Genomic DNA, 25646 nt, shown 5'->3' with positions numbered 1-25646 from the left:
AGTGGTTAGAGTGTTGGACTAGTAACCAGCAGGTAGTCTAGTGGTTAGAGCGTTGGACTAGTAACCAGCAGGTAGCCTAGTGGTTAGAGCGTTGGACTAGTAACCAGCAGGTAGCCTAGTGGTTAGAGTGTTGGACTAGTAACCAGCAGGTAGCCTAGTGGTTAGAGTGTTGGACTAGTAACCAGCAGGTAGCCTAGTGGTTAGAGCGTTGGGCCGGTAACCATAAAGGTTGTTGGAGCGAATCCCCAAGCTGACAAGGTAAAAAAAAATCTGTCGTTCTGCCCCTGAACAAGGCAGTTAACCCACTGTTCCCCGAAAGGCTGTCATTGAAAATAAGAATTGGTTTCTTAACTGACTTGCCTCGTTAAATAAAGGTTGAATAAATAAAACATTCAATGATGAACTGAATTAGCATCACGGTACTGTAAAATCTCTAGACTCTTCATTCCATCCACACGGTGAGGAACTGAAATGGCAGTATTTCTCTGCTACTAATGTAAAGTACATGGTGAGGAACTGAAATGGCAGTATTTCTCTGCTACTAATGTAAAGTACACGCTGAGGAACTGAAATGGCAGTATTTCTCTGCTACTAATGTAAAGTACACGGTGATTAACTGAAATGGCAGTATTTCTCTGCTACTAATGTAAAGTACACGCTGATGAACTGAAATGGCAGTATTTCTCTGCTACTAATGTAAAGTACACGGTGATGAACTGAAATGGCAGTATTTCTCTGCTACTAATGTAAAGTACATGGTGAGGAACTGAAATGGCAGTATTTCTCTGCTACTAATGTAAAGTATACGCTGATGAACTGAAATGGCAGTATTTCTCTGCTACTAATGTAAAGTACACGGTGATGAACTGAAATGGCAGTATTTCTCTGCTACTAATGTAAAGTACACAGTGATGAACTGAAATGGCAGTATTTCTCTGCTACTAATGTAAAGTACATGGTAGTTTTGTAGATACACTACATGACCAAAAGTATATGGACACCTGCTCATCCAACATCTCATTCCAGAATCATAGCTATTAATATAGAGTTGGTCCCCCCCCCCCCCCCCCCCCCCCCCTCTTTGCTGCTATAACAGCCCCCACTCGTCTGGGAAGGCTTTCCACTAGATGTTGGAACATTGCTGTGGGACTTGCTTCCATTCAGCCACAAGAGCATTAGTGAGGTCGAGGCACTGATGTTGGGCGATTAGGCCTGGCTCGCAGTCGGCGTTCCAATTCATCCCAAAGGTGTTCGATGGGGTTGAGGTCAGGTCTCTGTGCATGCCAGTCAAGTTCCACACAGATCCCAAAAAACAACTTCTGTATGGACCTTGGTTTGTGCACGGGGGCAGTGTCATGTTGACACAGGAAAGGTCCTTCCCCAAACTGTTGCCACAAAGTTGGAAGCACAGAATTGTCTAGAATGTCATTGTAAGCTGTTGGGTTAAGATTTCCCTTCACTGGAACGAAGGGGCCCGAACCATGAAAAATAGCCCCAGATCATTATTCCTCCTCCACCAAACTTTACAGTTGGCACTATGCTTAGGGGCAGGTAGCGTTCTCCTGGCATCTGCCAAACCTAGATTAGTCTGTCAGACTGCCAGATGGTGGAAGCGTGATTCATCACTCCAGAGAACGCGTTTCCACTGCTCCAGAGTCCAATGGCAGCGAGCTTTTACGCTTGGCGTTGCGGATGGTGATCTTAGGCTTGTGAAACTCATTTCATGAGGCTCCCGACGAAACAGTTATTGTGCTGACGTTTACTTCCAGAGGCGGTTTGGAACTCGGTGGTGAGTGTTGTAACCGGGGACAACCGCACTTCAGCACTCGGCGATCCCGTTCTGTGGCCTACCACTTGGCGGCCGAGCCGCTCCTAGACGTTTCCACTTCACAATAACAGCACTTACAGTTGACCGGAGGCAGCTCTAGCAGGGCAGAAACGTGACGAACTGAGTTGTCTATGGAGACTGCATGGGCTGTGTGCTTGATTTTATCCACCTGTCAGCAACGGGTGGGGCTGAAATAGACACGAATCCACTAATTTGAAGGGGTGTCCACATACTTCTAGTGTACAGTATATGTCATAGCAAGTTTACATCTATGTCCGTGGTGCAGTCTGGTCACACACGCACACACACACACACACACACACACACACACCCACGCACGCGCTCGCACACATGCGCACACACACATACCCGCGCACACACACACACACGCAGACACACACCCACGCACGCGCTCGCACACATGCGCACACACACACACACAATATCAATCTGTGGTGCAGTCCGGTCTAGTCTGGTTGTCTCGCTGCAGGTATTCTAGGTATTGACCACAGTCTGAGCACCAGACACGAGCCAAGCATCGTGTTAGTGGTAGTGTGGACAGCAACAGACCCTGCTGCCAGTAGAGCACTAAATAGGGGGGAAGGGTGTCAATTGTGATGCCGTGTGTATTTATTCTGTTTATGTTCTGCTTGGCTGTCCGTGTTCTGCTAAAGATGTCTGAACTGGGTCTGGTTGGTTCTGGTTGGGTCTGGTTGGGTCTGAACTGGGTCTGGTTGGTTCTGGTTGGGTCTGAACTGGGTCTGGTTGGTTCTGGTTGGGTCTGAACTGGGTCTGGTTGGTTCTGGTTGGGTCTGAACTGGGTCTGGTTGGTTCTGGTTGGGTCTGAACTGGGTCTGGTTGGTTCTGGTTGGTTCTGAACTGGGTCTGGTTGGTTCTGGTTGGTTCTGGTTGGGTCTGAACTGGGTCTGGTTGGGTCTGGTTGGTTCTGGTTGGGTCTGGTTGGGTCTGGTTGGTTCTGGTTGGTTCTGGTTGGGTCTGAACTGGGTCTGGTTGGTTCTGGTTGGGTCTGAACTGGGTCTGGTTGGTTCGGGCGTTCATCGTCACTCAGCGTATAACGTCTGTCTGCAGGGCTGTTGGAAACGGACACTGTAATTCTACAGTAGCAGCATCCTAATATGACACGCGGTAATATAATAACAACGGGTTATATGGCCACTTACAGTTATATCCAATACAGGTGCTTTCATCCCAAAGTGATTTACAGTAAGGGCAGTGAGTCTGTTCATCCCAAAGTGATTTACAGTAAGGGCAGTGAGTCTGTTCATCCCAAAGTGATTTACAGTAAGGACAGTGAGTCTGTTCATCCCAAAGTGATTTACAGTAAGTGCAGTGAGTCTGTTCATCCCAAAGTGATTTACAGTAAGGTCAGTGAGTCTGTTCATCCCAAAGTGATTTACAGTAAGGACAGTGAGTCCTTTGATCCAAAGTGATTTACAGTAAGGATAGTGAGTTATTTCATCCCAAAGTGATTTACAGTAAGGACAGTGAGTTATTTCATCCAAAGTGATTTACAGTAAGGTCAGTGAGTTCTTTGATCCAAAGTGATTTACAGTAAGGTCAGTGAGTTTGTTCATCTAAAGGGATTTACAGTAAGGTCAGTGAGTTTGTTCATCTAAAGTGATTTACAGTAAGGCCAGTAAGTCCTTTGAGCCAACAGGATTTACAGTAAGGACAGTGAGTCTTTTGATCCAACAGGATTTACAGTAAGGACAGTGAGTCTGCTCATCTAAAGTGATTTACAGTAAGGATAGTGAGTTTGTTCATCTAAAGGGATTTACAGTAAGGACAGTGAGTTTTTTCATCCAAAGTGATTTACAGTAAGGACTCTGTACCGTAACACCCTGTATATAGCCTCCGCATTGACTCTGTACGTAATACCCTGTATATAGCCTCCACATTGACTCTGTACGTAATACCCTGTATATAGCCTCCACATTGACTCTGTACCGTAATACCCTGTATATAGCCTCCACATTGACTCTGTACCGTAATACCCTGTATATAGCCTCCACATTGACTCTGTACCGTAATACCCTGTATATAGCCTCCACATTGACTCTGTACCGTAATACCCTGTATATAGCCTCCACATTGACTCTGTACCGTAATACCCTGTATATAGCCTCCACATTGACTCTGTACCGTAATACCCTGTATATAGCCTCCACATTGACTCTGTACCGGTACCCCCTGTATATAGCCTCCGCATTGACTCTGTACCGTAACACCCTGTATATAGCCTCCACATTGACTCTGTACCGTAATACCCTGTATATAGCCCCCACATTGACTCTGTACTGGTACCCCCTGTATATAGCCTCCACATTGACTCTGTACCGTAACACCCTGTATATAGCCTCCACATTGACTCTGTACCGTAACACCCTGTATATAGCCCCCACATTGACTCTGTACTGGTACCCCCTGTATATAGCCTCCACATTGACTCTGTACCGTAATACCCTGTATATAGCCTCCACATTGACTCTGTACCGTAACACCCTGTATATAGCCTCCACATTGACTCTGTACCGTAATACCCTGTATATAGCCTCCACATTGACTCTGTACCGTAACACCCTGTATATAACCTCCACATTGACTCTGTACCGGTACCCCCTGTATATAGCCTCCACATTGACTCTGTACCGTAATACCCTGTATATAGCCTCCACATTGACTCTGTACCGTAATACCCTGTATATAGCGTCCACATTGACTCTGTACCGTAATACCCTGTATATAGCCTCCACATTGACTCTGTCCTTTGCTAGCTTGATCCTGCGGTTTGTAATATGTGATTTGATCTGTATGTATTGTGATTGCTGCTAAACGAATGGCCTAAACGAATGGCCTCGTGGAGAATACCTGCAGCGAGACAACCAGACTAGACCGGACTGCACCACAGATTGATATTGTGTGTGTGTGTGTGCGCATGTGTGCGAGCGCGTGCGTGGGTGTGTGTCTGCGTGTGTGTGTGTGTGCGCGGGTATGTGTGTGTGCGCATGTGTGCGAGCGCGTGCGTGGGTGTGTGTGTGTGTGTGTGTGTGTGTGTGTGCGTGTGTGACCAGACTGCACCACGGACATAGATGTAAACTTGCTATGACATATACTGTACACTAGAAGTATGTGGACACCCCTTCAAATTATGTAGTGCTCTGTAGTTATGTAGTTCTCTGTAGTTATGTAGTTCTCTGTAGTTATGTAGTGCTCTGTAGTTATGTAGTTCTCTGTAGTTATGTAGTTCTCTGTAGTTATGTAGTTCTCTGTAGTTATGTAGTGCTCTGTAATTATGTAGTGCTCTGTAGTTATGTAGTTCTCTGTAGTTATGTAGTGCTCTGTAGTTATGTAGTGCTCTGTAGTTATGTAGTTCTCTGTAGTTATGTAGTGCTCTGTAGTTATGTAGTTCTCTGTAGTTGTGTAGTGCTCTGTAGTTATGTAGTTCTCTGTAGTTATGTAGTGCTCTGTAGTTATGTAGTGCTCTGTAGTTATGTAGTGCTCTGTAGTTATGTAGTGCTCTGTAGTTATGTAGTGCTCTATAGTTATGTAGTGCTCTGTAGTTATGTAGTGCTCTGTAGTTATGTAGTGCTCTGTAGTTATGTAGTGCTCTGTAGTTATGTAGTGCTCTGTAGTTATGTAGTGCTCTGTAGTTATGTAGTGCTCTGTAGTTATGTTGTGCTCTGCCAGTTGTTATGGGACTAGTGAAGTTGATATTTGATAGTAGATGTGGTTTAGAGTGAACAGCCAGTCTGCAGGGACTAGATGAGGAGGTGTAGCTGAAACAGTGGGTGGGCTTGGAGAGAAGTCAGCTCTCTCTCCTCCAGCTGCTTCCACTCTAGAAAACTTCCTCCACGAGGCCATTCGTTTAGCAGCAATCACAATACATACAGATCAAATCACATATTACAAACCGCAGGATCAAGCTAGCAAAGGACAGCAAGCGAGTAGCATGGTAAAGTGCCTGTGTTTTTACCAGACGGCCATCACCCAGAGGGATTTACAGGAGCTATTGGAGTTAAGTGCCTTGCTCATGGGCACATTGGCAGGTTATTCACCTAGTCGGCTCTGGGATTTGAACCAGTGACCTTTCGGTTACTCGCCCAACCGGTCTTAACCGCTAGTGTGTGTGTGTGTGTGTGTGTGTGTGTGTGTGTGTGTGTGTGTGTGTGTGTGTGTGTGTGTGTGTGTGATATTGCAGACATGACTCTCTTAGTTTGCGCTGCCTAGCAATAACAATAATAATAGTGTGTGTAATGAACTGTTCTTGTGTATGAGGTGCTGTGTGGGTGGGGGGGTGAAGCTCAGGCCAGGGACAGACAGACAGACAGACAGACAGACAGACAGACAGACAGACAGACAGACAGGCAGACAGACAGACAGACAGACAGACAGACAGACAGGCAGACAGACAGACAGACAGACAGGCAGACAGACAGACAGACAGCATTGCATCCTGCAGCTCGGGACAGACAGACAGACAGCATTGCATCCTACAGACAGGCAGACAGACAGGCAGGCAGACAGACAGACAGGCAGGCATGCAGGCAGGCAGACAGACAGACAGGCAGCATTGCATCCTGCAGCTCGGGACAGACAGGCAGACAGCATTGCATCCTACAGACAGACAGACAGACAGGCAAACAGACAGACAGACAGACAGACAGACAGACAGACAGACAGATAGAGCATTGCATCCTACAGCCAGAGAGTAGAAAGAACACATTAAGAGAGAGACAGTATGTCCCAAATGGCACCTTATTCCCTGTACTGTATAGTGCACTACCATAGGGTCCTAGTCAAAAAGGTAGTGCACTATACAGGCAATAGGGAACCAGTTGGGATGCGGCACCCAGATTCCACCCCTGCTCTTCTGTCTGGCACAGAGGACAAGTCCCCAGCGATCCGAACGTTTAGAGAACCTCTCCGTTGTGAAGAATCAGCTGGTCCGTTAGACTCAGTCCCTATGGAGAACTAGAGACACCACTGTGTCCTAAGTACTGCATCACTCCAGGTACTGTTGGCTACAATGCATCACAAGGTTTTAGGTGGTCAATTTGACATTTCATTCAAATCCGTTGGACCAGTAACCAGCAGGTAGACTAGTGGTTAGAGTATTGGACTAGTAACCAACAGGTAGACTAGTGGTTAGAGCGTTGGACTAGTAACCAGCAGGTAGACTAGTGGTTAGAGCGTTGGACTAGTAACCAGCAGGTAGTCTAGTGGTTAGAGCGTTGGACTAGTAACCAGCAGGTAACCTAGTGGTTAGAGCATTGGGTCAGTAACCAGCAGGTAGCCTAGTGGTTAGAGTGTTGAACTAGTAACCAGCAGGTAGCCTAGTGGTTAGAGTGTTGAACTAGTAACCAGCAGGTAGCCTAGTGGTTAGAGTGTTGGGCCAGTAACCAGCAGGTAGTCTAGTGGTTAGAGTGTTGGGCCAGTAACCAGCAGGTAGCCTAGTGGTTAGAGCGTTGGGCCGGTAACCAGCAGGTAGCCTAGTGGTTAGAGTGTTGGACTAGTAACCAGCAGGTAGCCTAGTGGTTAGAGCGTTGGACTAGTAACCAGCAGGTAGCCTAGTGGTTAGAGCGTTGGACTAGTAACCAGCAGGTAGCCTAGTGGTTAGAGTGTTGGACTAGTAACCAGCAGGTAGTCTAGTGGTTAGAGTGTTGGACTAGTAACCAGCAGGTAGTCTAGTGGTTAGAGCGTTGGACTAGTAACCAGCAGGTAGCCTAGTGGTTAGAGCGTTGGACTAGTAACCAGCAGGTAGCCTAGTGGTTAGAGTGTTGGACTAGTAACCAGCAGGTAGCCTAGTGGTTAGAGTGTTGGACTAGTAACCAGCAGGTAGCCTAGTGGTTAGAGCGTTGGGCCGGTAACCATAAAGGTTGTTGGAGCGAATCCCCAAGCTGACAAGGTAAAAAAAAATCTGTCGTTCTGCCCCTGAACAAGGCAGTTAACCCACTGTTCCCCGAAAGGCTGTCATTGAAAATAAGAATTGGTTTCTTAACTGACTTGCCTCGTTAAATAAAGGTTGAATAAATAAAACATTCAATGATGAACTGAATTAGCATCACGGTACTGTAAAATCTCTAGACTCTTCATTCCATCCACACGGTGAGGAACTGAAATGGCAGTATTTCTCTGCTACTAATGTAAAGTACATGGTGAGGAACTGAAATGGCAGTATTTCTCTGCTACTAATGTAAAGTACACGCTGAGGAACTGAAATGGCAGTATTTCTCTGCTACTAATGTAAAGTACACGGTGATTAACTGAAATGGCAGTATTTCTCTGCTACTAATGTAAAGTACACGCTGATGAACTGAAATGGCAGTATTTCTCTGCTACTAATGTAAAGTACACGGTGATGAACTGAAATGGCAGTATTTCTCTGCTACTAATGTAAAGTACATGGTGAGGAACTGAAATGGCAGTATTTCTCTGCTACTAATGTAAAGTATACGCTGATGAACTGAAATGGCAGTATTTCTCTGCTACTAATGTAAAGTACACGGTGATGAACTGAAATGGCAGTATTTCTCTGCTACTAATGTAAAGTACACAGTGATGAACTGAAATGGCAGTATTTCTCTGCTACTAATGTAAAGTACATGGTAGTTTTGTAGATACACTACATGACCAAAAGTATATGGACACCTGCTCATCCAACATCTCATTCCAGAATCATAGCTATTAATATAGAGTTGGTCCCCCCCCCCCCCCCCCCCCCCCCTCTTTGCTGCTATAACAGCCCCCACTCGTCTGGGAAGGCTTTCCACTAGATGTTGGAACATTGCTGTGGGACTTGCTTCCATTCAGCCACAAGAGCATTAGTGAGGTCGAGGCACTGATGTTGGGCGATTAGGCCTGGCTCGCAGTCGGCGTTCCAATTCATCCCAAAGGTGTTCGATGGGGTTGAGGTCAGGTCTCTGTGCATGCCAGTCAAGTTCCACACAGATCCCAAAAAACAACTTCTGTATGGACCTTGGTTTGTGCACGGGGGCAGTGTCATGTTGACACAGGAAAGGTCCTTCCCCAAACTGTTGCCACAAAGTTGGAAGCACAGAATTGTCTAGAATGTCATTGTAAGCTGTTGGGTTAAGATTTCCCTTCACTGGAACGAAGGGGCCCGAACCATGAAAAATAGCCCCAGATCATTATTCCTCCTCCACCAAACTTTACAGTTGGCACTATGCTTAGGGGCAGGTAGCGTTCTCCTGGCATCTGCCAAACCTAGATTAGTCTGTCAGACTGCCAGATGGTGGAAGCGTGATTCATCACTCCAGAGAACGCGTTTCCACTGCTCCAGAGTCCAATGGCAGCGAGCTTTTACGCTTGGCGTTGCGGATGGTGATCTTAGGCTTGTGAAACTCATTTCATGAGGCTCCCGACGAAACAGTTATTGTGCTGACGTTTACTTCCAGAGGCGGTTTGGAACTCGGTGGTGAGTGTTGTAACCGGGGACAACCGCACTTCAGCACTCGGCGATCCCGTTCTGTGGCCTACCACTTGGCGGCCGAGCCGCTCCTAGACGTTTCCACTTCACAATAACAGCACTTACAGTTGACCGGAGGCAGCTCTAGCAGGGCAGAAACGTGACGAACTGAGTTGTCTATGGAGACTGCATGGGCTGTGTGCTTGATTTTATCCACCTGTCAGCAACGGGTGGGGCTGAAATAGACACGAATCCACTAATTTGAAGGGGTGTCCACATACTTCTAGTGTACAGTATATGTCATAGCAAGTTTACATCTATGTCCGTGGTGCAGTCTGGTCACACACGCACACACACACACACACACACACACACACACCCACGCACGCGCTCGCACACATGCGCACACACACATACCCGCGCACACACACACACACGCAGACACACACCCACGCACGCGCTCGCACACATGCGCACACACACACACACAATATCAATCTGTGGTGCAGTCCGGTCTAGTCTGGTTGTCTCGCTGCAGGTATTCTAGGTATTGACCACAGTCTGAGCACCAGACACGAGCCAAGCATCGTGTTAGTGGTAGTGTGGACAGCAACAGACCCTGCTGCCAGTAGAGCACTAAATAGGGGGGAAGGGTGTCAATTGTGATGCCGTGTGTATTTATTCTGTTTATGTTCTGCTTGGCTGTCCGTGTTCTGCTAAAGATGTCTGAACTGGGTCTGGTTGGTTCTGGTTGGGTCTGGTTGGGTCTGAACTGGGTCTGGTTGGTTCTGGTTGGGTCTGAACTGGGTCTGGTTGGTTCTGGTTGGGTCTGAACTGGGTCTGGTTGGTTCTGGTTGGGTCTGAACTGGGTCTGGTTGGTTCTGGTTGGGTCTGAACTGGGTCTGGTTGGTTCTGGTTGGTTCTGAACTGGGTCTGGTTGGTTCTGGTTGGTTCTGGTTGGGTCTGAACTGGGTCTGGTTGGGTCTGGTTGGTTCTGGTTGGGTCTGGTTGGGTCTGGTTGGTTCTGGTTGGTTCTGGTTGGGTCTGAACTGGGTCTGGTTGGTTCTGGTTGGGTCTGAACTGGGTCTGGTTGGTTCGGGCGTTCATCGTCACTCAGCGTATAACGTCTGTCTGCAGGGCTGTTGGAAACGGACACTGTAATTCTACAGTAGCAGCATCCTAATATGACACGCGGTAATATAATAACAACGGGTTATATGGCCACTTACAGTTATATCCAATACAGGTGCTTTCATCCCAAAGTGATTTACAGTAAGGGCAGTGAGTCTGTTCATCCCAAAGTGATTTACAGTAAGGGCAGTGAGTCTGTTCATCCCAAAGTGATTTACAGTAAGGACAGTGAGTCTGTTCATCCCAAAGTGATTTACAGTAAGTGCAGTGAGTCTGTTCATCCCAAAGTGATTTACAGTAAGGTCAGTGAGTCTGTTCATCCCAAAGTGATTTACAGTAAGGACAGTGAGTCCTTTGATCCAAAGTGATTTACAGTAAGGATAGTGAGTTATTTCATCCCAAAGTGATTTACAGTAAGGACAGTGAGTTATTTCATCCAAAGTGATTTACAGTAAGGTCAGTGAGTTCTTTGATCCAAAGTGATTTACAGTAAGGTCAGTGAGTTTGTTCATCTAAAGGGATTTACAGTAAGGTCAGTGAGTTTGTTCATCTAAAGTGATTTACAGTAAGGCCAGTAAGTCCTTTGAGCCAACAGGATTTACAGTAAGGACAGTGAGTCTTTTGATCCAACAGGATTTACAGTAAGGACAGTGAGTCTGCTCATCTAAAGTGATTTACAGTAAGGATAGTGAGTTTGTTCATCTAAAGGGATTTACAGTAAGGACAGTGAGTTTTTTCATCCAAAGTGATTTACAGTAAGGACTCTGTACCGTAACACCCTGTATATAGCCTCCGCATTGACTCTGTACGTAATACCCTGTATATAGCCTCCACATTGACTCTGTACCGTAATACCCTGTATATAGCCTCCACATTGACTCTGTACCGTAACACCCTGTATATAGCCTCCACATTGACTCTGTACTGTAACACCCTGTATATAGCCTCCACATTGACTCTGTACCGTAATACCCTGTATATAGCCTCCACATTGACTCTGTACCGTAATACCCTGTATATAGCCTCCACATTGACTCTGTACCGTAATACCCTGTATATAGCCTCCATATTGACTCTGTACCGTAATACCCTGTATATAGCCTCCACATTGACTCTGTACCGGTACCCCCTGTATATAGCCTCCGCATTGACTCTGTACCGTAACACCCTGTATATAGCCTCCACATTGACTCTGTACCGTAATACCCTGTATATAGCCCCCACATTGACTCTGTACTGGTACCCCCTGTATATAGCCTCCACATTGACTCTGTACCGTAACACCCTGTATATAGCCTCCACATTGACTCTGTACCGTAACACCCTGTATATAGCCCCCACATTGACTCTGTACTGGTACCCCCTGTATATAGCCTCCACATTGACTCTGTACCGTAATACCCTGTATATAGCCTCCACATTGACTCTGTACCGTAACACCCTGTATATAGCCTCCACATTGACTCTGTACCGTAATACCCTGTATATAGCCTCCACATTGACTCTGTACCGTAACACCCTGTATATAACCTCCACATTGACTCTGTACCGGTACCCCCTGTATATAGCCTCCACATTGACTCTGTACCGTAATACCCTGTATATAGCCTCCACATTGACTCTGTACCGTAATACCCTGTATATAGCGTCCACATTGACTCTGTACCGTAATACCCTGTATATAGCCTCCACATTGACTCTGTACCGTAACACCCTGTATATAGCCTCCACATTGACTCTGTACCGTAATACCCTGTATATAGCCTCCACATTGACTCTGTACCGTAACACCCTGTATATAGCCTCCACATTGACTCTGTACTGTAACACCCTGTATATAGCCTCCACATTGACTCTGTACCGTAATACCCTGTATATAGCCTCCACATTGACTCTGTACCGTAATACCCTGTATATAGCCTCCACATTGACTCTGTACCGTAATACCCTGTATATAGCCTCCATATTGACTCTGTACCGTAATACCCTGTATATAGCCTCCACATTGACTCTGATTTGGACAGCAAAAATATTCTAATTACGATGCAGATAATAATTTTTATTTAACTGAACATTTTTATCCAAAGCATATAACTGGGAATGTTCTAAATAGTGTTCGCTTGACTAGAGCAAAATTGTCCAAAAGTATAATTTTCGAATCTGTTTCTACCAACGTCAACCATTTTGTTTTGTTTTAAACTTACAGTATGTCGTTGAGTTATTTTCCCCTCAACTTTCGACTGAAAGATTTGCCCAGAGAGGAAAGAACAGTGACCTGGTGTATATTATGCTAGGAGAGAGGGTAGCTGTGAGTAATATACACACGTGTTGTTGTTATTCACACAGCCAAGCTCACCAGACACAGGGATTCACTAACCATTCAGGAACCACTGTACAAACCCTAGAGTCACCCTAGAGTCACCCTAGAGTCACCCTAGTCACCCTAGAGTCACCCTAGAGTCACCCTAGAGTCACCCTAGTCACCTTAGTCACCCTAGAGTCACCCTAGTCACCCTAGAGTCACCCTAGTCACCCTAGTCACCCTAGAGTCACCCTAGAGTCACCCTAGAGTCACCCTAGTCACCCTAGTCACCCTAGAGTCACCCTAGTCACCCTAGAGTCACCCTAGAGTCACCCTAGAGTCACCTTAGAGTCACCCTAGTCATCCTAGAGTCACCCTAGTCACCCTAGAGTCACCCTAGAGTCACCCTAGTCATCCTAGAGTCACCCTAGTCACCCTAGAGTCACCCTAGTTACCCTAGAGTCACCCTAGAGTCACCTTAGTCATCCTAGAGTCACCCTAGTCACCCTAGAGTCACCCTAGTCACCCTAGAGTCACCCTAGTCATCCTAGAGTCACCCTAGAGTCACCCTAGAGTCACCCTAGTCACCCTAGAGTCACCCTAGTCATCCTAGAGTCACCCTAGAGTCACCCTAGTCACCCTAGAGTCACCCTAGAGTCACCCTAGTCACCCTAGAGTCACCCTAGTCACCCTAGAGTCACCCTAGTCACCCTAGAGTCACCCTAGAGTCACCCTAGTCACCCTAGAGTCACCCTAGAGTCACCCTAGTCACCCTAGAGTCACCCTAGTCACCCTAGAGTCACCCTAGTCCCCCTAGAGTCCCCCTAGAGTCACCCTAGTCACCCTAGAGTCCCCCTAGAGTCACCCTAGTCACCCTAGAGTCACCCTAGTCACCCTAGAGTCACCCTAGTCACCCTAGAGTCCCCCTAGAGTCACCCTAGAGTCACCCTAGTCACCCTAGAGTCCCCCTAGAGTCCCCCTAGAGTCACCCTAGAGTCACCCTAGAGTCACCCCAATTACAGTTACACCCCCCCCCCCCCCAATAATATACAACACTGTACAGTAATACATTACAATTACAGCATCAGCAGGTCAGAAATCACACCATGTTTGATATTTCACTAATATCAATTTCTTCTCTGTTTGTTATGTTAATATTAATGAATGTGTCGCACCAAAGCAATGCCACAGGAACATAACATGGTATCTTAGCAACACAACAAGCCGCTCCACCCATTCGCTAAGAGTCGCAGATGAAGGAGGATTGTAACAGGAACGGCATTGTTGAGCAGTAAAAAAAAAACCCCAGCTGTGTTGATAATACATTACTAATGTTAGGATTGTTGTGCATATAGCCTACAGGGATCTAGCATACAGAGAGAGAGAGACACACACACACACACACACACACAAACACACACACACACACACACACACACAGGTAATCTACAGCCTACAGTACAGTTACCCACTTACCCAGCAGTAGTAGTAACAGTAGCAGTAGCAGAGCCCCAGATCTCCCAGAGCCCCCCGAGCTCCCAGATCCCCCTGAGCCTCAGAGCCCCCCAGATCTGCAGGAGCCCCAGATCACCTAGATCCTACAGAGCCCCCAGATCTGCAGGAGCCCCAGATCACCTAGATCCCTCAGAGCCCCCAGATCCCCCTGAGCCTCAGAGCCCCCCGAGCCTCAGAGCCCCCAGATCTGCAGGAGCCCCAGATCACCTAGATCCCTCAGAGCCCCCAGATCCTCCTGAGCCTCAGAGCCCCCCGATCTGCAGGAGCCCTAGATCCCTCAGAGCCCCCAGATCCCCCTGAGCCTCAGAGCCCCCAGATCTGCAGGAGCCCCAGATCACCTAGATCCCTCAGAGCCCCCAGATCCCCCTGAGTCTCAGAGCCCCCCGATCTGCAGGAGCCCCAGATCACCTAGATCCCTCAGAGCCCCCAGATCCCCCTGAGCCTCAGAGCCCCCAGATCTGCAGGAGCCCCAGATCACCTAGATCCCTCAGAGCCCCCAGATCCCCCTGAGTCTCAGAGCCCCCCGATCTGCAGGAGCCCCAGATCACCTAGATCCCTCAGAGCCCCCAGATCCCCCTGAGCCTCAGAGCCCCCAGATCTGCAGGAGCCCCAGATCACCTAGATCCCTCAGAGCCCCCAGATCCCCCTGAGTCTCAGAGCCCCCCGATCTGCAGGAGCCCCAGATCTCCCAGAGCTAGAAAGCAACACTAAACTGCAGCAGCTCTTACCTCTTGCTAATGTCAAGTCCCTTCTGCCTCTCTCGCTGTCCTGCACTGCCTCTCCTTGCCTCACCTCAAACGCCAACCCATACACTCAAATGAGCTTTAAAGGCTGCTGAGAATTTGTTATCATCTGTTTATCCCTGTCTCCATAGAGACATCCTGTTCAACATCAAGGGAGGGCAATAAAAGAGAGAGAGAGAAAGAGAGAGAGAAACTAAGGGAGGGAGAGAGAGGAAGAGGGAGTGACCATGGTCCTTTAGAGGGACTGGGGTTGGCTGAGGAGAGGCTGGGGTAGGCTGAGGAGAGGCTGGGGTTGGCTGAGGAGAGACTGGGGTTGGCTGAGGAGAGGCTGGGGTAGGCTGAGGAGAGACTGGGGTAGGCTGAGGAGAGGCTGAGGAGAGACTGGGACCTGAAACATTTCTGGGTGGGGTGGATGAGGTTTGGACTGAACTGACTGGACAGTTTTGTGAGAGGTGTATCAGGTCGCTACACTTCAGGAAATCCACGAGTCCATTTGGAGTAGATGACATTGATACTGTACATGCACAGAGTATTTTGTGAGTGTGGTATTTAAGGAAATAGGATACTTCGAGTTAAGGTCATAGTACTAGCAGCAGCTGCACCTATTCCTCCCTATGTTTGCCTTCGCTCACTGTATAATAGTTGACAGACTTGTTGGCCACTACTGACTGAAACTGTCAGATTAGGGAGAGAGGGCAATGAGGACATAAAACAAATAGAATCATGATTTGATAGAAATGACTCTGGAACACATTTAAAGTCTGATGTTTTGATATGCCTGATTTAATCCAAGGCATTGATATATCTTAGTTCGGGCTAAGTGCCAAAGCTCATCTGGAAGAAAAAGTTAGTTAACCTCTACGGGAACCGTGACCCTCCCCAGACATAGACATGTTTTATATGAGCAGAAAGCTTAAATTCTTGTTAATCTAACTGCACGGTCCAATTTATAGTAGCTATTACAGGGAAAAATAAACCATGCTATTGTTTGAGGAGAGTGCACAAGTTATGTAGTTGAAAATGTGTCAATTGGCCAATTATTCACATTTGGGCAGACTTGATACAACATTTTGTACAGCAATGCAACGGTTCATTGGATCAGTCTAAAACTTTGCACATACACTGCTGCCATCTAGTGGCCAACATCTAAATTGGGTCATAATGGCCTTTCTCTTGCATTCCAACATTTTATTTTAATAGAAAACGCATGTTTTTTTTCTTTTGTATTCTCATTTACCAGATCTAATGTGTTATATTCTCCTACATTAATTTCACATTTCCACAAACTTCCAAGTGTTTCCTTTCAAATGGTACCAAGAATATGGATATCCTTGCTTCAGGTCCTGAGCTACAGGAAGTTAGATTTGGGTACGTCATTTTAGGCGAGAATTTAAAAAAAGGGTCCGAAACCATTTGCACCTATGACGCAATGTGTTATTTCCAACAGAGCTGTGCAATGTTGTCAGCTTGGGCCATTAGTTTACCTCCAGTCTAGAACAGATTAATATATACTTGGATACGTCCAGTAATTATTTGTTGCAATAATTGTCATTCCTAGTTTGCTGTGTCATCCAATGCAGTAAGGGGGTGCTGTGCTTGTAACTCAGAGCTATCCAGTCTAGTCAGAATCAAACACTCCTCTGTTCTCCTCTCCTCTCCTTTTCTCTCCTCTCATACTCCCTCTTTTTCTCTCCTCATTGGCACCAACCTGAAACTATGCCATTATTTCTTCCAGCCCCCCCTCCCTCTCTCCCCCACCTCCCTTGCTCTCTCTCTCCCTCTCTCACTCTCCTCCCCTCTCTCCCACACCCCCTTGCTCTCTGTCTCTCCCCCCTCTCTCCCACCCTCTCCCCCTTGCTCTCTGTCTCTCCCCCCTTGCTCTCTGTCTCTCCCCCCTCTCTCTATCTCTCACCTCCCCCCTTGCTCTCTGTCTCTCCCCCCTCTCTCTCTCTCACACCCTCTCCCCCCTTGCTCTCTGTCTCTCCCCCCTCCCCCCTTGCTCTCTGTCTCTCCCCGCCCCCCCCTCTCTCTCTCACCTTCTCCCCCCTTGATCTCTCCCTCTCCCCCCTCTCTCTGCACACATCTGTACCAGTCATAAGTGCTGTCCAGGGATGATGTAGTGCAGTGTGATGTCATCCAGTCAGATATTAGTAATTCTCTCTGGCTGTAATTAGGCTCTGGGATCTGACCTACCAGGTGATGGTCTGCCATGTTAGAAACACATCCTAGTGGTTTATTGGAGACTTCCTCTCTGTGGGCCTTTTGGTCAAACGTGGTAGGAAACAGGAGGCCATCTAGGGCACTGCTTCTGCCTGCCTGCCAGCCAGCCAGTCAGTCAGCCAGTCAGTCAGTGAGTGGGGGTTGGGTCCTGAGGACCATGCTTCAGGATTACCGGGCATGATGACTCCTTGCTGTCCCCAGTCCACCTGGCCGTGCTGCTGCTCCAGTTTCAACTGTTCTGCCTGTGATTATTATTATTTGACCATGCTGGTCATTTATGAACATTTGAACATCTTGGCCATGTTCTGTTATAATCTCCACCCGGCACAGCCAGAAGAGGACTGGCCACCCCACATAGCCTGGTTCCTCTCTAGGTTTCTTCCTAGGTTTTGGCCTTTCTAGGCAGTTTTTCCTAGCCACCGTGCTTCTACACCTGCATTGCTTGCTGTTTGGGGTTTTAGGCTGGGTTTCTGTACAGCACTTTGAGATATCAGCTGATGTACGAAGGGCTATAAACGAAGGGCTAGAAAACCAGTTGTATAAACCTTAGAGAATTAGAGAAGGGTAAAGATAATTTAGAGATAAAAATCATTTAGAAAACCAGCTGTATAAACCTTAGAGAATTTAGAGAAGGGTAAAGATAATTTAGAAAACCATCCGTATAAATCTCAGAGAATTAGAGAAGAATTTAAGTAAAGACCATTAGCTCTGTTTTACTCATTGTCTTTGCGAAGGGGAAAAATACATGGTACGTTGGGAGTGGCTCTTGTTATGTTAAAAGTGTAGATGTCCATATAGTTTGATGTAGTAGTCTTGTCAAATACACATGTAATAACACATTAGGTTGATTCATCATTACTCATAGAACGTGTTTCATTGATTGACCTGGGTGATTGAAAGGCTATTCATGGCTCACATCAACACCGTTATCCCAGGAAACCCTAGACCCCACTCCAATTCGCATACCGCCCCAACAGATCCACAGATCCACGCCATCTCTATTGCACTCCACACTGCCCTTTCCCACCTGGACAAAAGGAACACCTATGTGAGAATGCTGTTCATTGGCTACAGCTCAGCATTCAACACCATAGTGTCCTCCAAGCTCATCAATAAGCTAAGGACCCTGGGACTGAACACCTCCCTCTACAGCTCAGCGTTCAACACCATAGTGCCCTCAAAGCTCATCAATAAGCTAAGGACCCTGGGACTAAACACCTCCCTCTGCAGCTGGATTCTGGACTTCTTGACTGGCCGCCCCCCCAGGTGGTGAGGGTAGGTAACAACACATCTGCCTCGCAGATCCTCAACACGGCGGCCCCCTCAGGGGTGTGTGCTCAGTCCCCTCCTGTACTCCCTGTTCAACCATGACTGCATGGCCAAATACGACTCCAACACCCTCATTAAATTTGCTGACGACACAACTGTGGTAGGCCTGATCATAGACAACACCGGTTAGTTGAGGTAGTATGTACATGTAGGTAGAGTTATTAATGTGACTATGCATAGATGATATCAACAGAGAGTAGCAGTGGTGTGGAGAGGGGGGGGGGGGTGGCAATGTAAATAGTCTGGGTAGCCATTTGACTAGATGTTCAGGAGTCTTATGGCTTGGGGGGTAGAAGCTGTTCAGAAGCCTCTTGGACCCTGACTTGGTGCTCCGGTACCGCTTTCCGTGCCGAAGCAGAGAGAACAGTCTATGACTCGGGTGGCTGGAGTCTTTGACAATTTTTAGGGCCTTTCCTCTGTTCTTGTTCTCATAAAAGCCCCTGTGTTTTTGTGGCGATGCAGCGAGCTGCTTTAATGAACAGTCTGTCCTGCTCTTCACATTACAACCTGATGACCTTCCTCTCTTCTGGTTACGTTCCCTTCGGTCGGTTGAGGAACGCTCATCATGGCTCATTATTAGCTCATTCTGGCCCCGCGATGGAGAGATGAGAGGAAAGCAGGAAGAGGATCGAGAGAAGAAGAGGAAACAGATGTCCAACCTCCACACTTCTGTGATGAACAAAAGCTCTGGAGCAGAGATCTCCATAACCTCTAAACAACCCCTCGAATTACTACTGCTGCTGGCCCCCTACAGCCACCTAGCTGGACACTACTATTACTGCTGCTGGCCCCCTACAGCCACCTAGCTGGACACTACTACTACTACTGCTGCTGGCCCACTACAGCCACCTAGCTGGACACTACTATTACTACTGCTGCTGGCCCCCTACAGCCACCTAGCTGGACACTACTATTACTACTGCTGGCCCCCTACAGCCACCTAGCTGGACACTACTATTACTACTGCTGCTGGCCCCCTACAGCCACCTAGCTGGACACTACTATTACTACTGCTGCTGGCCCACTACAGCCACCTAGCTGGACACTACTATTACTACTGCTGCTGGCCCCCTACAGCCACCTAGCTGGACACTACTATTACTACTGCTGCTGGCCCACTACAGCCACCTAGCTGGACACTACTATTACTACTGCTGCTGGCCCCCTACAGCCACCTAGCTGGACACTATATTACTACTGCTGCTGGCCCACTACAGCCACCTAGCTGGACACTACTATTACTACTGCTGCTGGCCCCCTACAGCCACCTAGCTGGACACTACTATTACTACTGCTGCTGGCCCCCTACAGCCACCTAGCTGGACACTACTATTACTACTACTGCTGCCCCCCTACAGCCACCTAGCTGGACACTACTATTACTACTGCTGCTGGCCCCCTACAGCCACCTAGCTGGACACTACTATTACTACTGCTGCTGGCCCCCTACAGCCACCTAGCTGGACACTACTATTACTACTACTGCTGGCCCCCTACAGCCACCTAGCTGGACACTACTATTACTACTGCTGCTGGCCCACTACAGCCACCTAGCTGGACACTACTATTACTACTGCTGCTGGCCCCCTACAGCCACCTAGCTGGACACTATATTACTACTGCTGCTGGCCCACTACAGCCACCTAGCTGGACACTACTATTACTACTGCTGCTGGCCCCCTACAGCCACCTAGCTGGACACTACTATTACTACTGCTGCTGGCCCCCTACAGCCACCTAGCTGGACACTACTATTACTACTACTGCTGCCCCCCTACAGCCACCTAGCTGGACACTACTATTACTACTGCTGCTGGCCCCCTACAGCCACCTAGCTGGACACTACTATTACTACTGCTGCTGGCCCCCTACAGCCACCTAGCTGGACACTACTATTACTACTACTGCTGGCCCCCTACAGCCACCTAGCTGGACACTACTATTACTACTGCTGCTGGCCCCCTACAGCCACCTAGCTGGACACTACTATTACTACTACTGCTGGCCCACTACAGCCACCTAGCTGGACACTACTATTACTACTACTGCTGGCCCCCTACAGCCACCTAGCTGGACACTACTATTACTACTACTGCTGGCCCCCTACAGCCACCTAGCTGGACACTACTACTACTACTACTGCTGGCCCCCTACAGCCACCTAGCTGGACACTACTATTACTACTGCTGCTGGCCCCCTACAGCCACCTAGCTGGACACTACTATTACTACTGCTGCTGGCCCCCTACAGCCACCTAGCTGGACACTACTATTACTGCTGCTGGCCCCCTACAGCCACCTAGCTGGACACTACTATTACTACTGCTGCTGGCCCCCTACAGCCACCTAGCTGGACACTACTACTACTGCTGCTGGCCCCCTACAGCCACCTAGCTGGACACTACTACTACTACTGCTGCTGGCCCCCTACAGCCACCTAGCTGGACACTACTATTACTACTGCTGCTGGCCCAGTACAGCCACCTAGCTGGACACTACTATTACTACTGCTGCTGGCCCCCTACAGCCACCTAGCTGGACACTACTACTGCTGCTGGCCCCCTACAGCCACCTAGCTGGACACTACTACTGCTGCTGGCCCCCTACAGCCACCTAGCTGGACACTACTATTACTACTGCTGCTGGCCCCCTACAGCCACCTAGCTGGACACTACTACTACTGCTGCTGGCCCCCTACAGCCACCTAGCTGGACACTACTACTACTACTGCTGGCCCCCTACAGCCACCTAGCTGGACACTACTATTACTACTGCTGCTGGCCCCCTACAGCCACCTAGCTGGACACTACTATTACTACTGCTGCTGGCCCCCTACAGCCACCTAGCTGGACACTACTATTACTACTGCTGGCCCCCTACAGCCACCTAGCTGGACACTACTATTACTACTGCTGGCCCCCTACAGCCACCTAGCTGGACACTACTATTACTACTGCTGCTGGCCCAATACAGCCACCTAGCTGGACACTACTATTACTACTACTGCTGGCCCACTACAGCCACCTAGCTGGACACTATATTACTACTACTGCTGGCCCCCTACAGCCACCTAGCTGGACACTACTATTACTACTGCTGCTGGCCCCCTACAGCCACCTAGCTGGACACTACTATTACTACTGCTGCTGGCCCCCTACAGCCACCTAGCTGGACACTACTATTACTACTACTGCTGGCCCCCTACAACCACCTAGCTGGACACTACTATTACTACTGCTGCTGGCCCCCTACAGCCACCTAGCTGGACACTACTATTACTGCTGCTGGCCCACTACAGCCACCTAGCTGGACACTACTATTACTGCTGCTGACCCACTACAGACACCTAGCTGGACACTACTACTACTGCTGCTGGCCCCCTACAGCCACCTAGCTGGACATTACTACTACTGCTGGCACCCTACATCCACCTAGCTGGACACTACTATTACTACTGCTGCTGGCCCCCTACAGCCACCTAGCTGGACACTACTATTACTACTGCTACTGGCCCACTACAGCCACCTAGCTGGACACTACTACTACTGCTGCTGCTGGCCCACTACAGCCACCTAGCTGGACACTACTATTACTGCTGCTGGCCCACTACAGCCACCTAGCTGGACACTACTATTACTGCTGCTGCTGGCCCACTACAGCCACCTAGCTGGACACTACTACTACTGCTGCTGCTGGCCCACTACAGCCACCTAGGTGGATACTGGTAAAAACTATTAGTAAACCATCACAGGGTCAATGACACTACAACTACTACTACTGGTACTACTACTACTAGTACTACTACTACCACTACTACTACTACTTCTACTGGTACTACTACTACTACTATTGGTACTACTACTACCACTACTACTACTACTACTACTACTACTGGTACTACTACCGCTACTACTACTCCTACTGGTACTACTACTCCTACTGGTACTAATACCGCTACTACTACTCCTACTGGTACTACTACTACTACTACTGGTACTACTACTGGTACTACTACCACCACCAATACTACTACCACTACTACTACTACTACCACCACCACCACCAATACTACTACCACTACCACTACTACTACTACTACTACCACCACCAATACTACCACTACTACTACCACCACTACTACTACCACCACCAATACTACCACTACTACTACCACCACTACTACTACCACTACCACTATTGGTACTACTACCACCACTACTACTACCACCACCAATACTACTACCACTACTACCACCACCACCACCACCACCAATACTACTACCACTACTACTACCACCAATACTACTACTACTACTACTACTACTACTACTACCACCACTATTGGTACTACTACCAATACTACTACCACTACTACCACCACCACCACCACCAATACTACTACCACTACTACTACCACCACTACTACTACTACTACTACCACCACCAATACTACCACTACTACTACCACCACCACCACCACCAATACTACTACCACTACTACTACCACCACTACTACTACTACTACTACCACCACCAATACTACCACTACTACTACCACCACTACTACTACCACTACCACTATTGGTACTACTACCACCACTACTACTACCACCACCAATACTACTACTACCACTACTACCACCACCACCACCACCAATACTACTACCACTACTACTACCACCAATACTACTACTACTACTACTACTACTACTACTACCACCACTATTGGTACTACTACCACCACTACTACTACCACCACCAATTCTACTACTTCTACTGGTACTACTACTACTGGTACTACTACTACTACTGGTACTACTACTACTACTACTGGTACTACTACTACTACCACCACCAATACTACTACTACTAATACTACTACTACCACCACCACTACTACTACCACTACTGGTACTACTACCACCACCACTACTACCACCGCCAATACTACTACTACTACTGGTACTACTACTATACTACTGCTACTACTACTGGTACTACTACTACTTCTACTACTACTATTACTACTACTACTATTACAATGACACTACAACTACTACTGTTGGTACTACTACTACTGATACTACAGGTACTACTACTACTATACTACTACTACTACTACTACAACAACACCAACTGTCTGTACTATTACAACCATTACAGACTTGTCATTCAATACATTATTTGAAAGGTCACTAATGACCAAGTTTCATCAATACCTTTGAATGAATGTGTAAAGATGCCAATTCCTTTGAATGAATGTGTAAAGATGCCAATTCCTTTGAATGAATGTGTAAAGATGCCAATTCCTTTGAATGAATGTGTAAAGATGCCAATTCCTTTGAATGAATGTGTAAAGATGCCAATTCCTTTGAATGAATGTGTAAACGGAGGGAAGAGGGGGGTGGAGGATGGAGGGATGAACGGAGGGAAGAGGGGAGTGGAGGATGGAGGGATGAACGGAGGGAAGAGGGGAGTAGAGGATGGAGGGATGAACTGAGGGGAGTGGAGGATGGAGGGATGAACGGAGGGAAGAGGGGGGTGGAGGATGGAGGGATGAACGGAGGGAAGAGGGGAGTGGAGGATGGAGGGATGAACGGAGGGAAGAGGGGAGTGGAGGATGGAGGGATGAACGGAGGGAAGAGGGGAGTGGAGGATGGAGGGATGAACGGAGGGAAGAGGGGAATGGAGGATGGAGGGATGAACGGAGGGAAGAGGGGAGTGGAGGATGGAGGGATGAACGGAGGGAAGAGGGGAATGGAGGATGGAGGGATGAACTGAGGGGAGTGGAGGATGGAGGGATGAACGGAGGGAAGAGGGGGGTGAAGGATGGAGGGATGAACGGAGGGAAGAGGGGAGTGGAGGATGGAGGGATGAACGGAGGGAAGAGGGGAGTGGAGGATGGAGGGAAGAGGGGAGTGGAGGATGGAGGGATGAACGGAGGGAAGAGGGGAGTGGAGGATGGAGGGATGAACGGAGGGAAGAGGGGAGTGGAGGATGGAGGGATGAACGGAGGGAAGAGGGGGGTGGAGGATGGAGGGATGAACGGAGGGAAGAGGGGAGTGGAGGATGGAGGGATGAACGGAGGGAAGAGGGGAGTGGAGGATGGAGGGATGAACGGAGGGAAGAGGGGAGTGGAGGATGGAGGGATGAACGGAGGGAAGAGGGGAGTGGAGGATGGAGGGATGAACGGAGGGAAGAGGGGAATGGAGGATGGAGGGATGAAAGGAGGGAAGAGGGGAGTGGAGGATGGAGGGATGAACGGAGGGAAGAGGGGGGTGGAGGATGGAGGGATGAACGGAGGGAAGAGGGGGGTGGAGGAAGAAAAAGGAGGAGAGGTCTACAGGTCAGTAAATGCCATCAGAAACAGCAGTGTAACTGTGTATTTCAGTCTTGTGTGGTGCTCCACGCCGTTACCGTGACGACTGCAACAAACAAACTGGTAGGCCGACTGACCAGCCCACTACTACCGAGAAAGACAGACAAATGATGTTTCTATGGAAACCAGCAATAGCAAATAGAAAGAAGAAGAAGAGAGAAAACGCCAGGCCCCCCGGGGGCGGCGCAACGATAAGCACAACAATCTGTCTGGAGCACATTCCTTCTGTGAAGTTAAAAGGCTGGGTGCTCGGGCACGTGGTACCGCCTAGTGAGTACGGCTTGCATCCCAAATGGCACCCTGTTACCTACTTCTGACCAGGGGCCCTATCAAACGTGTGTGTGTGTGTGTGTGTGTGATGTGATGCTCTGAGGGCAGGAAGCATGTTTGACCAGCTGAAAGGAGGACTGTTAGCACACCTGTGCTGCTAATCTACCTTCAACGGAGGAACAAACTCAGCATTTGAAATAGAAATGGAATCCCTGATAGATGGAATCCCCGATAAATGGAATCCCTGATAAATGGAATCCCCGATAAATGGAATCCCTGATAAATGGAATCACCGATAAATGGAATCCCCGATAGATGGAATCCCTGATAGATGGAATCCCTGATAAATGGAATCACTGATAAATGGAATCCCTGATAAATGGAATCCCCGATAAATGGAATCCCCGATAAATGGAATCCCCGATAAATGGAATCCCTGATAAATGGAATCCCTGATAAATGGAATCCCTGATAAATGGAATC

The 25646-nt window shown here is 48.1% G+C and overlaps 1 protein-coding gene across 5 annotated transcripts in view; it reads right to left on the bottom strand.

The window, feature by feature from the left end:
- LOC118936601 (tubulin polymerization-promoting protein family member 3-like) overlaps positions 1-15101 on the bottom strand; it is a 34406-nt gene extending 19305 nt beyond the window's left edge. For 3 of the 5 annotated variants that reach the window (XM_036963889.1, XM_036963890.1, XM_036963891.1), the window contains exon 1: positions 14952-15101. The gene's annotated coding sequence lies outside the window, so the exon portion shown is untranslated. Of the gene's footprint in view, positions 1-7851; positions 7857-8438; positions 8450-14184; positions 14206-14951 lie in introns of those variants that run through there. The other 2 variants (XM_036963892.1, XM_036963893.1) reach the window with 2 other exon arrangements.
- Between the last annotated feature and the right edge of the window lie 10545 nt (positions 15102-25646).

This window comes from Oncorhynchus mykiss, chromosome 26, assembly GCF_013265735.2.
Source record: "Oncorhynchus mykiss isolate Arlee chromosome 26, USDA_OmykA_1.1, whole genome shotgun sequence".
NCBI classification, from domain to species: domain Eukaryota; kingdom Metazoa; phylum Chordata; class Actinopteri; order Salmoniformes; family Salmonidae; genus Oncorhynchus; species Oncorhynchus mykiss.
Note: the sequence above shows the minus strand (reverse complement) of the source record. Positions and strands in the feature narration are given on the sequence as shown.